This window comes from Pan troglodytes, chromosome 14 (assembly GCF_028858775.2).
Source record: "Pan troglodytes isolate AG18354 chromosome 14, NHGRI_mPanTro3-v2.0_pri, whole genome shotgun sequence".
NCBI classification, from domain to species: Eukaryota; Metazoa; Chordata; class Mammalia; order Primates; family Hominidae; genus Pan; species Pan troglodytes.
In genome coordinates, this window is record NC_072412.2 from 10,142,560 (window position 1) to 10,157,126 (window position 14,567).

The following is a 14,567-nucleotide window of genomic DNA, read 5'->3' on the forward strand; positions in this document are numbered from 1 at the left end:
ATGATATACAATACATAATATATGATATGTATTATATATGATATATGAAATATATTATATACGTTATATATTATATATAATATATAATCTTATATTATATATGATTATATTATATATCATTTATAAAATATCTTAATATATAATATAAATTATATCATAATATATGATATATAATATATCATAATATATTATATATTATATTATATCATTATGCATAAAGTAATATATCATATGTATAGTATTATAATATGTATTATATTATGATTTTATATAGTATGTTATATAATATATAATATCTAATATATGATATATTATATATTTGATAATATCTAATATATATTATGTATAGTATATTACATATTATATGTAGCATAATACATTTTATATTATATTATATAGTAAATATTTTATATTATATAATATGTTATACATATGATATTCAATATTATATAATATATCTTATATATTATATATTATATTATATATAATTATATATATAATTGCATAAATATATATATTATTATATATTTGTTATATGTAATAATTATATATTATTACATGTATTATATTGTATATAGTATTATCTTATCATTATATATTAAATTATACATAATATATTATATATAATATAAGGATGCAGGGTGTAAAAGAAAATTATATATATGTTATACATATTAATTAAGTTTTATGTATTCCATTATATAAATTATATATATATACACATTTATATATATATGCACACATATATATATATATATTTGTAGGTGCCCTGTTTCCCATTTCATATCTTATTTTAACATGTACAGCATAGTAATGTGTGGGCTTGGGCTTCAGTTTTTGAAAGAAAACACCGAGCCTTCAATCACATTCCTGTACTTGTAAAAGCACTCCTGACTGCCTGGCAGCACTTGGACCTCACAGTGTGGATTGTGCCTTCACCTTGGAATGTGTATGCCCTATCGCCATGGTGATGGGATTAGGGATCTCCTGCCCTTGGTCCTAAGTGCCACTTCCTGTGCTGAGTTTTTCAAAGCTCAGAGCAGGTTGAACATTTGTGGTTTCATTTTCCCTGATTTTGATTTTTCTCATGTGGAACCTGTGTTGCTGCATTCAAGGTATGTTCATACTGGCCTGTCAAATGCAAACTCTTCAAATTCTTAGTTAGTGCTTTCCAAATATGTTATTTAAAACTTTTTCCTCTATATTTTCCCTATGCAGTTATAAATATGTTTCATGGTTACGTTTTATTCCTCAATTTATATATTTGATTACTCTACCAAGTAGAGTACCTTTAAAATTTTTCTTCATTTGAAAAATATGTATCTTGGTTCAGGCCTCCAATCCCAGCACTTTGGGAGGCAAATGCAAGAGGATCACAACGTGAGGAGATCAAGACCATCCTGGCCAATACAGTGAAACCCTGTATCTACTAAAACTAAAAGAAATTAGCCAGGCATGGTGGCAGCTGGAATAGTCCCAGTATGGTGTAGTCCCAGCTACCAGGGAGGGTGAGGCAGGTCAATCTCTTGAACCCGTGAGGCAGAGGTTGCACTGAGCCAAGATGGTGCCATTGCACCGCAGTCTGTGCAAAAGAACAAGACTCTGTCTAAAAACAATTTTATATATAATATATAAAATATATATGCATTATATATTATAGAATATATCTGTAATATAAATATATATAATATAATATCTGATAATATACATAAAAATATTATGTATTATTATATATAAAATGTATTACATGTTTTACATATTATATACAATATATAATACATGATATATGACATTATATATTACATATAATTTATATTATTTATATTATATATAATATATATGATATGTATTATGTATTTTAATTAATATTTAATATGTGTATTATATACTGATCCATAATATATATTATATTTTATGACATGTATATAATATATGTTATATAATATATAAAATATTATATATTATATATCATATATTAAATATATCTTATGTAAAATATATAATATATACCTTATATATTATACTTTAAACAAAACTTATAATATATTATATAATATTTAAGTTATAAATTATATGATATGTAAATAATACATTATAGGTAATATATACCATCTATAATAAATATAATATACGACATATATTATGTAACTTATGATATATATAACATAATATATGATGTATATTATACGATATATGGTATATAATATGATATATGCTATATATTATATAATATATTATATATATTTTATAAACTATGTTACATATTATATAATGTATGATATATATTACATTGAACATATGACATATATTATTGATAATATATGATATATGACTATAATATATGATATATAACATATAATATACGATATTTATTACATAAAATGTATGATATATGTAATATATGATACATATTATATATAATATATGATATACAAATCATGATATATATTATATATGATATATGATATACATTATATATGTTATATATGATATATAATATATAATATTATATAATATATGATAATATTATATATTGTGAAAAATATCTTAATACCTAGTATATATTACATCATAATTTATTATATATAATATATCATAATATATTATATAACTTATAATATATTTTATAATATATAATATTATTTACATAATTTAATATATTACATAATCTAATACATATCATATATAATATTATAATATATATTATATTATGATATTATTTATAATATGTCTTATAATATATAATATTGAATACATAATATAGTATACATTTTATGATATCTAATACATTATATATTATGTATAATATATTACATATTATATGTAATATATAGTGCATTATATATTATATTATGTAGTAAATATTATATATTATATAATATGTTATATATATGATATTCTATATTATATCATATATTCTATATTATATATATTCTATATTATTACATTATATATTATTATATATAATTGTATAATTATATATATAATTATATAAGATGTTATATGTAAAAATTATATATTATTACTTGTATTATATTGTATATAATAATAACATAACATTATATATTGTATTATACATAATATATTATATATAATATAAGGATGCAGGATGTAAAAGAAAATTATATGTCTGCTATATATATTATAAATTTTATATATATTACATTTTATAAATTATATATTTATATATATACACACATATATATATATTTGTGGGTGCCCTATTTCCCATCTCAAAACTTATTTTAAGAAGTACAGAGTAGTAATATGTGGGCTTGGGATTAGTCTTTTAAACAAAACACAGACTTCAGTGACATTCCTGTACATGTAAAAGCACTGCTGACTGCCTGGCAGCAGTTGGACCTGACAATGTGGATTGTGCCTTCACCCTGGAATGTGTATGCACTATCACCGTGGTGATTTGATTAGGGATCTCCTGCCCTCGGTCCTAAGTGCCACTGTCTTTGATGAGTTTTACAAAGCTTAGAGCAAATTGAACATTTGTGGTTTCATTTTCCATGATTTTGATTTTTCTCTTGTTGAACCTGTGTTGCTGCATTCAAGTTATTTTCATATTGACCTGTCAAATGCAAACTCTTCAGATTATTAGTTAGTGCTTTGCAAATATGTTATTTAAAATATTATCCTCTGTATTTTACATATAATGTTATCAATAGGTTTCATGGTTATGTTTTATTCCTCAACTTATATATTTGATTATTGGACCAAGCAGAGTAACTTTGAAATTTTTCTTCATTTAAAATATATGTATCTTGGCTCAGGCCTCTAATCCCAGCAATTTGGGAGGCCAAGGCAAGAGGATCACATCGTGAGGAGATCAAGACCATCCTGGCCAATACAGTGGAATCCTGTCTCTACTAAAACTAAAAAAAATTAGCCAGGCATGGTGGCAGCTGGAGTAGTCCCAGAATGGTATAGTCCCAGCTACCTGGGAGGCTGAGGCAGGACAATCGCTTGAACCCATGAGGCAGAGTTACCAGTGAGCCAAGATGGTGCCATAACACCCTAGTCTGTGCAAAAGAAGAAGACTCTGTCTAAAAACAATTATATATATAATATAAATTAAATATGTAATATATATTATATAATATATTATATATGTTATATATAATATATTATATTTGTTATATATATTATACTATATATGTTATATATGATATATATAATATATAATATGTCATAATTCATAATGTATATATTATATATTATGTCATATTGTATACAGTACAAATTATATGTAATATATATCACATATAATATATAATATATAATGTGACATAATATATTACATATAACACATAAAATATATTTTATATATAATATATATAACATATATTGTATGTTATATAATATATATAACATATATTGTATGTTATATAATATATGTAACATATATATTATATAATATATAATATGATGTACATTACATAATGAAATATAATATGTATTACATTTTATGACATTTAAAAAATATATATTACATATTATATATATTATATATTATATATTATATATTATATATATTATAAATTAATTATATAATATAGAAAATATATGATAAATATATTTTATATAATATGTATTAAATAAAATTTGTAATATATTGTATAATATGGATATTTGTATACTATATGATATGTAAAGAATATATTTTAGGTAACATATACCATATATAATAAATATAAAATATGAAATATATTATGTAATATACGATATATATAATATTATGTATGAAGTATATGATATGATATATGGTATATAATATGATATATGCTATATGTCATATGATATATGCTATATATTATATAATATAAGTTATAGATTATATATTATATTGTATATATTATACAATATGTGATTTATTATATATAACATATGATATGTACTATTGACAATAAATGATATATAATTTATAATATATGGTACATATTATTTATAACATATAATATATATAATTTCTGATACATATTATATATAATATATGATATATAATATATGACATATATTATATGAAATATATGTCATATATTATATATAATAGATGATATATATTATATATTTTATCAATTATATATAATTATATAATATTCTATTATATATGATTATATTGTATTTTATATATGCTATATCTTAATATATAATATGTATGGTAACATGATATATCATATATTATATTATATTATTACTATTGATAATATATGTTTTATAGAATCTAATATATTTCATATATAATATTCTAATATATATTATATTAAGCTATAATATAAAATATGATCTAAAATATCTAGTATATAATATATTATATAATATATAACATCAAATATAATGTATAATATGTATAATATATTACATATTATATGTAATATGTAATACATTATATATTACATTGTATATTAGATATATATTATATAATATACTTATAACATCATATATTATATAATATACTATATATTATACATCATATATTATATATTATTATGTTATATATAAGTATATAATTATATGTATAATTACATATTATGTTCTATATAATTATATAATGTTATATGTATTATATTTTATATCATAATTTTATATTATTTTACATTATATTATACATAATATATTATATATAATGTGAGGATGAAGTATGTAAAAGAAATTATATATATGTTATAGTTATTACATATGTTATATATATTACATTATAGATAATTGTATATGCATATACACATATGTATGTATATGTATATTTGGGGTCCCCTATTTCCCATCTCATAACTTATTTTAAGAAATACAGCAAGGTAATGTGTGGGCTCGGGATTCAGTTTTTGAAACAAACAATGAGCCTTCAATGATCTTCCTGTACATGTAAAACACTCCTCTCTGCCTGGCGGTAGTTTGACCTCACAATGTGGATTGTGCCTTCACCCTGGAATATTTATGCCCTATCGCCATTGTGGTGGGATTAGGGAGCTCCTGTCCTTGGTCCTAAGAGCCACTGTCTGTGCTGAGTTTTTCAAAGGTAAGAGCAGACTGAACTTTTGTGTTTTCATTTTCCCTTATTTTGATTTTTCTTATGGGGAACCTGTGTTTCTTCATTCCAGCTATGTTCATACTGGCCTGTCTAATGCAAACTCTCCAAATTACTAGTTAGTGCTTTCTAAATATGTTATTTAAAAAATTATCCTCTGTATTTTCCATATTCAGTTATCGATATGTTTCATGGTCATTTTTTATTCCTCAATTTATACATTTGATTATTGTACCAAGCAGAGTACCTTTGAAATTTTTCTTCATTTAAAAAATATGTATCTTTCTTCAGGCCTCTAATACCACCATTTTGGGAGACCAAGGCAAGAGGATCACAAGGTGAGCAGATCAAGACCTACCTGGCCAACAGAATGAAAACCTGTCTCTACTAAACAAAAAAACTTAGCCAGGTATGCTGGCAGCTGCTGTACTCCCAGTGTGGTGTAGTCCTAGCTACCCGGGAGACTGAGGCAGGGCAATCGCTTGAACCCGTGAGGCAGAGTTTGCACTGAGCCATGCTGGCGTCATTGCACTCCAGCCAGTGCAACAGAACAAAACTCCGTCTAAAAACTGTCATTATTACTAATAATTATTACATAAAATATATAATATGTAATATATCTAATATGACATAATATATATTACAGATTATATATTATTTATAAAATATATATAATATGTTATATATATTACATATATTATATAAAATATATTATATGTATTATATAGAATATAGTATAAAATATATGTATTATATATTATAGAGAATATATTATACACATTATACATATTATATAAAATATAGTATATATATTATATATATTATATAATATATATGATCTATTATATATATCATATAATATATATGATATATTATATATATCATATAATATATATTTTATATATTATATGATATATATAATATATCATATATATTATATAATATATAATATATAATATTATGTATATTATATAATGAACAATAATATATATTATATTTTGTGACATGTATATAATATACATTATATACTATCTAGTATATATAACATCTTATATATGTTACTAAATAAATACATAATTTATGAAATATATGATAAATATATTATATATAATATATTTTAAATAAAATATATAATACAGAATACAGTCAATAAATCATATATTATATGATATGTAAATAATATCTTATAGGTAATATATACCAAATATAATAAATATACCATATGACATATATTATATAATATATGATAAATATAATATAATGTATGATGTATGATATATGACATACGGTATATAATAGGATATATGATATATATTATGTAAGATATGTTATATATTATGTAATATATGCCATTTAGTATATAACATATGCTATACATTTTATAATGTATGATATATATTATATATAACTTATGATATATATTATTGATAATATATTACATATAACATATAATAAATGAAATGTAACATAAAATATATGATGTATATTACATACAATATATGATATATATAATATATGTTACATATTTAATATATGATATATTATATACTGTACATGAAATATCAAAATATACCAAATATGTAATATATACTGCACATAAAGTATGAAAGAATGCAAAATATGTATTATATGCTTTACATAAAATATCAAAATATATGCAAAATGTGTATCACATACAGTACATAAAATATCAAAGTACATAACATATGTATTATATACTGTACATAAAATATGAAAAACTATGGAAAACATGTATTATATACTGTATATGAAATACCAAAAACTATGAAAATATGTATTATATACAGTATATAAAATATCAAAGTACCCAAAATATGTATTATAGACTGTACATAAAACATCAAAGTATGCAAAATATGTATTACACACTGTAGATGAAATATCAAAGTACGCAAAATATGTATTTTACACTGTACATAAAATATGAAAGTACGCAAAATATGTATTATAGACTGTAGATATAATACCAAAGTAAGCAAAATATGTATTTTACTCTGTAGATAAAATATCAAACTATGCAAAATATGTATTATACACTCTAGATAAAATATCATATTTCACAAAATATGTATTATATACTGTAGATAACATATCAAACTACACAAAATATGTATTATAGTCTGTAGATAAAATATCAAAGCACCTAAAATATGTACTATACACAGTACATAAAATATCAAACTAAGCAAAAAATGTATTTTACACTGCACATAAAATATCAAACTATGAAAACATGTACTATACACAGTACATAAAATATCAAATTATGCAAAATATGTATTATACACTGTACATAAAATATCAAAGTATGCAAAACATGTATTATACACTGTACATAAAATATCAAAGTGCCCCCAATATGGATTATGTACTCTACATATAATATTAAAATATCCCAAATATATATTATATACTGTACATAAAATATCAAAGAATACTAAAGATATATTATATCCTGTACATGAAATAGCAAAGTACCCCAAACATGTATTATATACTGTACATAAAATATCAAAGTACCCCAAATATGGATTATATACTGTAGATAAAATATCAAAATAGTCCAAATACTTATTATATACAGTACAGGAAATATCAAAGAACCACTAATATGTCTTATATAATGAACAGAATATATCAAAGTATCCCAAATATCTCTTACATACTGTACAAAAGTATAAAAGTGAACCAAATATGTATTATATACTGTACATAAAATATCAAAGTGAAAGAAATATGTATTATAAACCATACATAAAATATCAAAAAACACCAAATATGTTTTAAATACTGTTCATAAAATATCAAACTACACCAAATAAGTATTATATACTGTTAACAAAATATCACAGTACACGAAATATGTATTATAGACTGTACATAAAATATCAAAGTACACCAAATATATATTTTATTCTGTACATAAAATATCAAAGTACCCAAAATATATATTAAATAATGTACATGAATTATAAAAGTACCCCAAATATGTATTATATACCATACATACAATATCAAAGTACCAAAAATATATATTATAAACTGTATAAAATATATTAAACTACACGAAATATATATTATATAATTTACATAAAAAAAGTACCAGAATTATGTGTTATATAACGTTCATAAAATATCAAAGCACCCCAAATATGTATTATACACTGTACATAAATCCTCAATGGGAAAAAAATATGTATTTTATACTGCACATACAATATCAAAGTACACCAAGTATGTATTATATACTGTACATAAAACATCAAACTACACCAAATATGAATTATATACTGTACATAAAATATAAAAGTACACCAAATATGTATAATATACTGTTCATAAAATATCAAAGTACACCAAATATGTATTATATACTGTACATAAAATATTAAAATACCCCTAAAATGTATTATATACTGTTCATAAAATACTAAGTACAGAAAAGATGTATTCTATACTGTACACAAAATATCAAAGTACACCAAATATCTATTATATACTGTGCATAAAATAAAAAGGACACCAAATATGTATTACATATTGTAAATAAAATTTGAAAGTACACTGAATATGTATTATATACTAAACATAAAATATCAAAGTACACAGAATATGTGTTATTTACAGTACATAAAATATCAAATCACACCAAATATATATTATATACCGTACATAAATTATCAAATTACACTAAATATATATTATATACTGTACATAAAATGTCAAAGTACACCTAATATATATTACATACTTACATAAAATATCAAATACACCAAATATATATTATATAGTGTACATAAAATATCAAATGACACCAAATGTATATTATATACTGTACACAATATATAAAAGTACACCAAATATAAAATATACTTTACATAAAATATCAAAGTACAGCACTATATAATATATACTGTACATAAAATACCGAAATACATCAAATATATATAATATACAGTACATAAGCTATCAAACTGCACCAAATATAGATTATATCCTGTATATAAAATATCAAAGTCCACTAAATATATATTATATACTGTGCATAAAATGTCAAATTGCACCAAATATATAATATACTGTACATAAAATATCAAAATACAGCATATATATTATATACTTTACATAAAATATAAAAGTACACCAAATGTACATTATATACTGTACATAATAAATCAAACTACAACAAATATAAATTATAAACTGTACATAAAATATCAAAGTACAAAAAATATATACTATATTCTGTTCTTAAAACATCAAAATACATCAAATATATATTATAAACGGTTCAGAAAATATAAACTAACACCAAATATTGATTATATACTGTACATAAAATATGAAAGTACAATAAATATAGATTATATACTGTATATTATATATCAAAGTACACCAAATACGTATTATATACTGTACATAAACTATCAAACTACATGAAATATATATTATATATGGTACATAAAATATCACAGTACACCAAATATATATTTTATACTTTATGTAAAATATCAAAGTACACCAAATATATATTATATACTGTACATGAAATATCAAAGTACAAAAAATATATATTACATACTGTACATAAAATTTCAGTGTACACTAAATATATACAATATACTGTACATAAAATTTCAAAATACACGAAATATATATAATATACTGTGGAAAAATATCAAACTTCACCAAATATATATTATATACTGTACATAAAACGTCAAATTACACCAAATATATATAATATACAGTATATAAAATATCAAAGTACACCAAATATATATTACATACTTACATAAAATATCAAAGCACACCAAATATATGTTATATACTGTATATAAAATATCAAAATATACCAAATGTATATTATATACTGTACATAGTATATCAAAGTACAAGAAATATAAATTATATACTGTACACAAAATATCAAATTACATCAAATATATACTATGTAATGTACAAAAAATATCAAAGTACATCAAATATTTATTATATACAGTACTTAAATTATCAAAGTACACCAACTATAGATTATATACTGTATATAAAATATCAAAGTACACCTTATATAATATATACTGTACATAAAATATCAAAGTACAACAAATATATAATATACAGTATATAAAATATCAAAATACAACATATATATTATAGAATGTACATAAAATATCAAAGTACACCAAATATATATGATATACTGCACATCAAATATCAAAATACACCAAATATATTTTATATACTGTACATCAAATATCAATGTACACCAAATATATAATATACTGAACATAAAATATCAAAGTAAAGAAAGTATATATTACATACTGTATGTAAAATATCAAACTACACCATATACAGACTACATAATACACATAAAATATAAAAGTACACCAAATATATGTTATATACTGTACATATAATATCAAATACACCAAATATATATTGTATACTGTTCATAAAATACCAAACTTCACCAAATATATATTATATACCGCACATAAAATATCAAAGCATAGCAAATGAATATTATATACTGTACATAAAATATGAAAGTATACCAAACATAAAATATACTGTACATAAAATATCAAAGTATGCCTAATATATTATATACTGTAAATAAAATATCTAACCCACATATGTACTATATACTGTACAGAAAATATCAAAGTATCCCAAGTATGTATAATATACTGTACATAAAATATAAAATACCCCAAAAATGTATTATATACAGCAGATACAATATCAAAGTACCCAAATGTGTATTACACACTGTACATAAAATATCAATGTACCCCAAATATGTATTATATACTGTACGTAAAATATCAAAGTACCCCAAATATGGTTTATATAGTGTACATAAAATTTCAAAGTACCCCACATATTTATTATATCCTGCAGAAAAATTATTAAGGAGAAACAAACATGTATTTTATACTGTACTTAAAATATCAAATTGAAAAATATATGCATTTTATATTGTAGATAAAATACCAACGTACACCAAATATGTATTATATACTGTACACTAAATATTAAACTAAATCTAATATGTATTATATGCTGTACAAAAAATATCAAAGTACTCCAAATATATATTAAATACTGTATGTGAAATATCAAAGTACACCAAATATGTATTATATACTGTTCATACAATATCAAAGTAATGCAAATACATATTATATACTGTACAAAAAATATCAAATTACCCCAAATATGTATAATATACAGTATATAAAATAACGAAGTAACAAAAGGAAATATTACATACTGTACATAAGAAATCAAAGTACCCCAAATATGTATTATATACTGTACATAAAATATCAAAGTACCTCAAGTATGTTTTATATACTGTACATAAAACATCAAAGTACACCAAAATTTATTATATGCAGTAGATACAATATCAGAGTACCCAAATGTGTATTATATTCTGTATATAAAATATCAAAATACCCCAAATATGTATTACAAACTGTACATAAAATATCAAAGTACCACAAATATATATTATATTCAGTAGATACAATATCAAAGTACCCAAATGTGTATTATATACTGTACATAAAATATCAAAGTAACTGAAATATATATTATATACTGTTCATAAAGTATCAAAGTACCCCAAGTATGTATTATAAACTGTACATAAAATATCATAGTACCCCAAATATGTATTATATACAGTAGATACAATATCAAAGTACACAAATGTGTATTATATGCTGTACATAAAATATCAAAGTACCTCAAATATATATTATATACAGTAGTTACAATATCAAAGTACCCAAATGTGTATTATATACTGTACATAAAATATAAAAGTAACCCAAATATGTATTATATACTGTACATAAAATATAAAAGTACCCCAAGTATGTATGATATACTGTACATAACATATCAAAGAACCCCAAATTTGTATTATATACAGTAGATACAATATCAAAGTACCCAAGTGGGTATTGTATACTGTACATAAAATATCAAAGTATGCCAAATATATATTATGTACTGTACATAAAATATCAAACTAATGGAAATATTTATTATATACTGTACATAAAATATCCAAGTACCCCAAATATGCATTAATGTACATAAAATATCAAAGTACCCAAAATATGTATTATATGCTGTAGATAAATTATCAAGGAGAAACAGATATGTATTTTATACTATACGAAAAATACCAAAGTGAAACCACTATGCATTTTATACGGTAGATAAAATATCAAAGTACACAAAATTTGTATTATATACTGTACATAATATATTAAAGTAAACCTAATATGTATTATATGCTGTATATAAAATATCAAGGTACACCAAATATTATATATTCTACTTAAAATATCATAATACCACAAATATGTATTATATACTATACATAAAATATCAAGGAACCCAAATATGCATTATATAGTGTATACAAAATATCAAACTACCTCATACATGCTTTATATACTGTAGATAAATTATCAAAGAGAAACAGATATGTATTTTATACTGTACATAAAATATCAAATTGAAACAAATATGCATCTTATACTGTAGATAAAATATCAAAGTACACCAAATATGCATTATATACAGTACATAAAATATTAAAATAAACCTAATATGTATTATATGCTGTACATAAAATATCAAAGTACAACAAATATGCATTATATACTGTACATGAATTATCAAGGTACACCAAATATGTATTATATATTGTACATAAACTATCAAAGTACCCTAACCATATATACTGTACATAAATTATCAAAGTAACCCAAATATATGTTAAATACTGTATATGAAATATCAAACCACCCCAAATATATATTATATGCTGTTCATAACATATCAAAGTAACCCAAATATATATTATATACTGTACATAAAATATCAAAGTACAACAAATATATATGAAATACAGTACATGAAATTTCAAATTACCCAAAATATATATTATGTACTGTACATAACATATCAAAGTACCCCTAATATATATTATATACTGTACAAAAAATGTCAAAGTATCCCAAATATGTATTATATACTGTATATGAAATATCAAAGTAACCCAAATATATATTAAATAATGTACATAAAGTATCAAAGTACATCTATTATATATGAAACACTGTATATGAAATATCAAAGTACACCAAATATGTATTATACACTGTACATAAAATATCAAAGTACCCCAAACATATATTACATACTGTTCATAAAATATCAAAGTACCCCAAACATATATTAAATACTGTATATGAAATATCAAAGTACATGAAATATATATTATATACTGTTCATAAAATATCAAAGTAACCCAAATATATATTATACACTGTACATAAAATATCAAAGTGCACCAAATATATATGAAATACTGTTTATGAAATATAAAAGAACCCCAATTATGTATTATATACTGTGCATAATATATCAAAGTACCCCAAATATGTATTATATACTGTACATAAAATACCAACGTATC

The 14,567-nt window shown here is 21.5% G+C and overlaps 1 long non-coding RNA gene across 1 annotated transcript in view; it reads left to right on the top strand.

Annotated features, from left to right (window-relative positions):
* The first annotated feature begins 1,014 nt into the window (after positions 1 to 1,014).
* Positions 1,015 to 14,567, top strand: part of LOC134808104 (uncharacterized) — a 130,272-nt gene continuing 116,719 nt past the window's right edge. The window contains exons 1-2 of the long non-coding RNA XR_010150337.1: positions 1,015 to 1,115; positions 6,326 to 6,443. This is a non-coding gene — a long non-coding RNA (uncharacterized LOC134808104). The remainder of the gene's footprint in view (positions 1,116 to 6,325; positions 6,444 to 14,567) is intronic.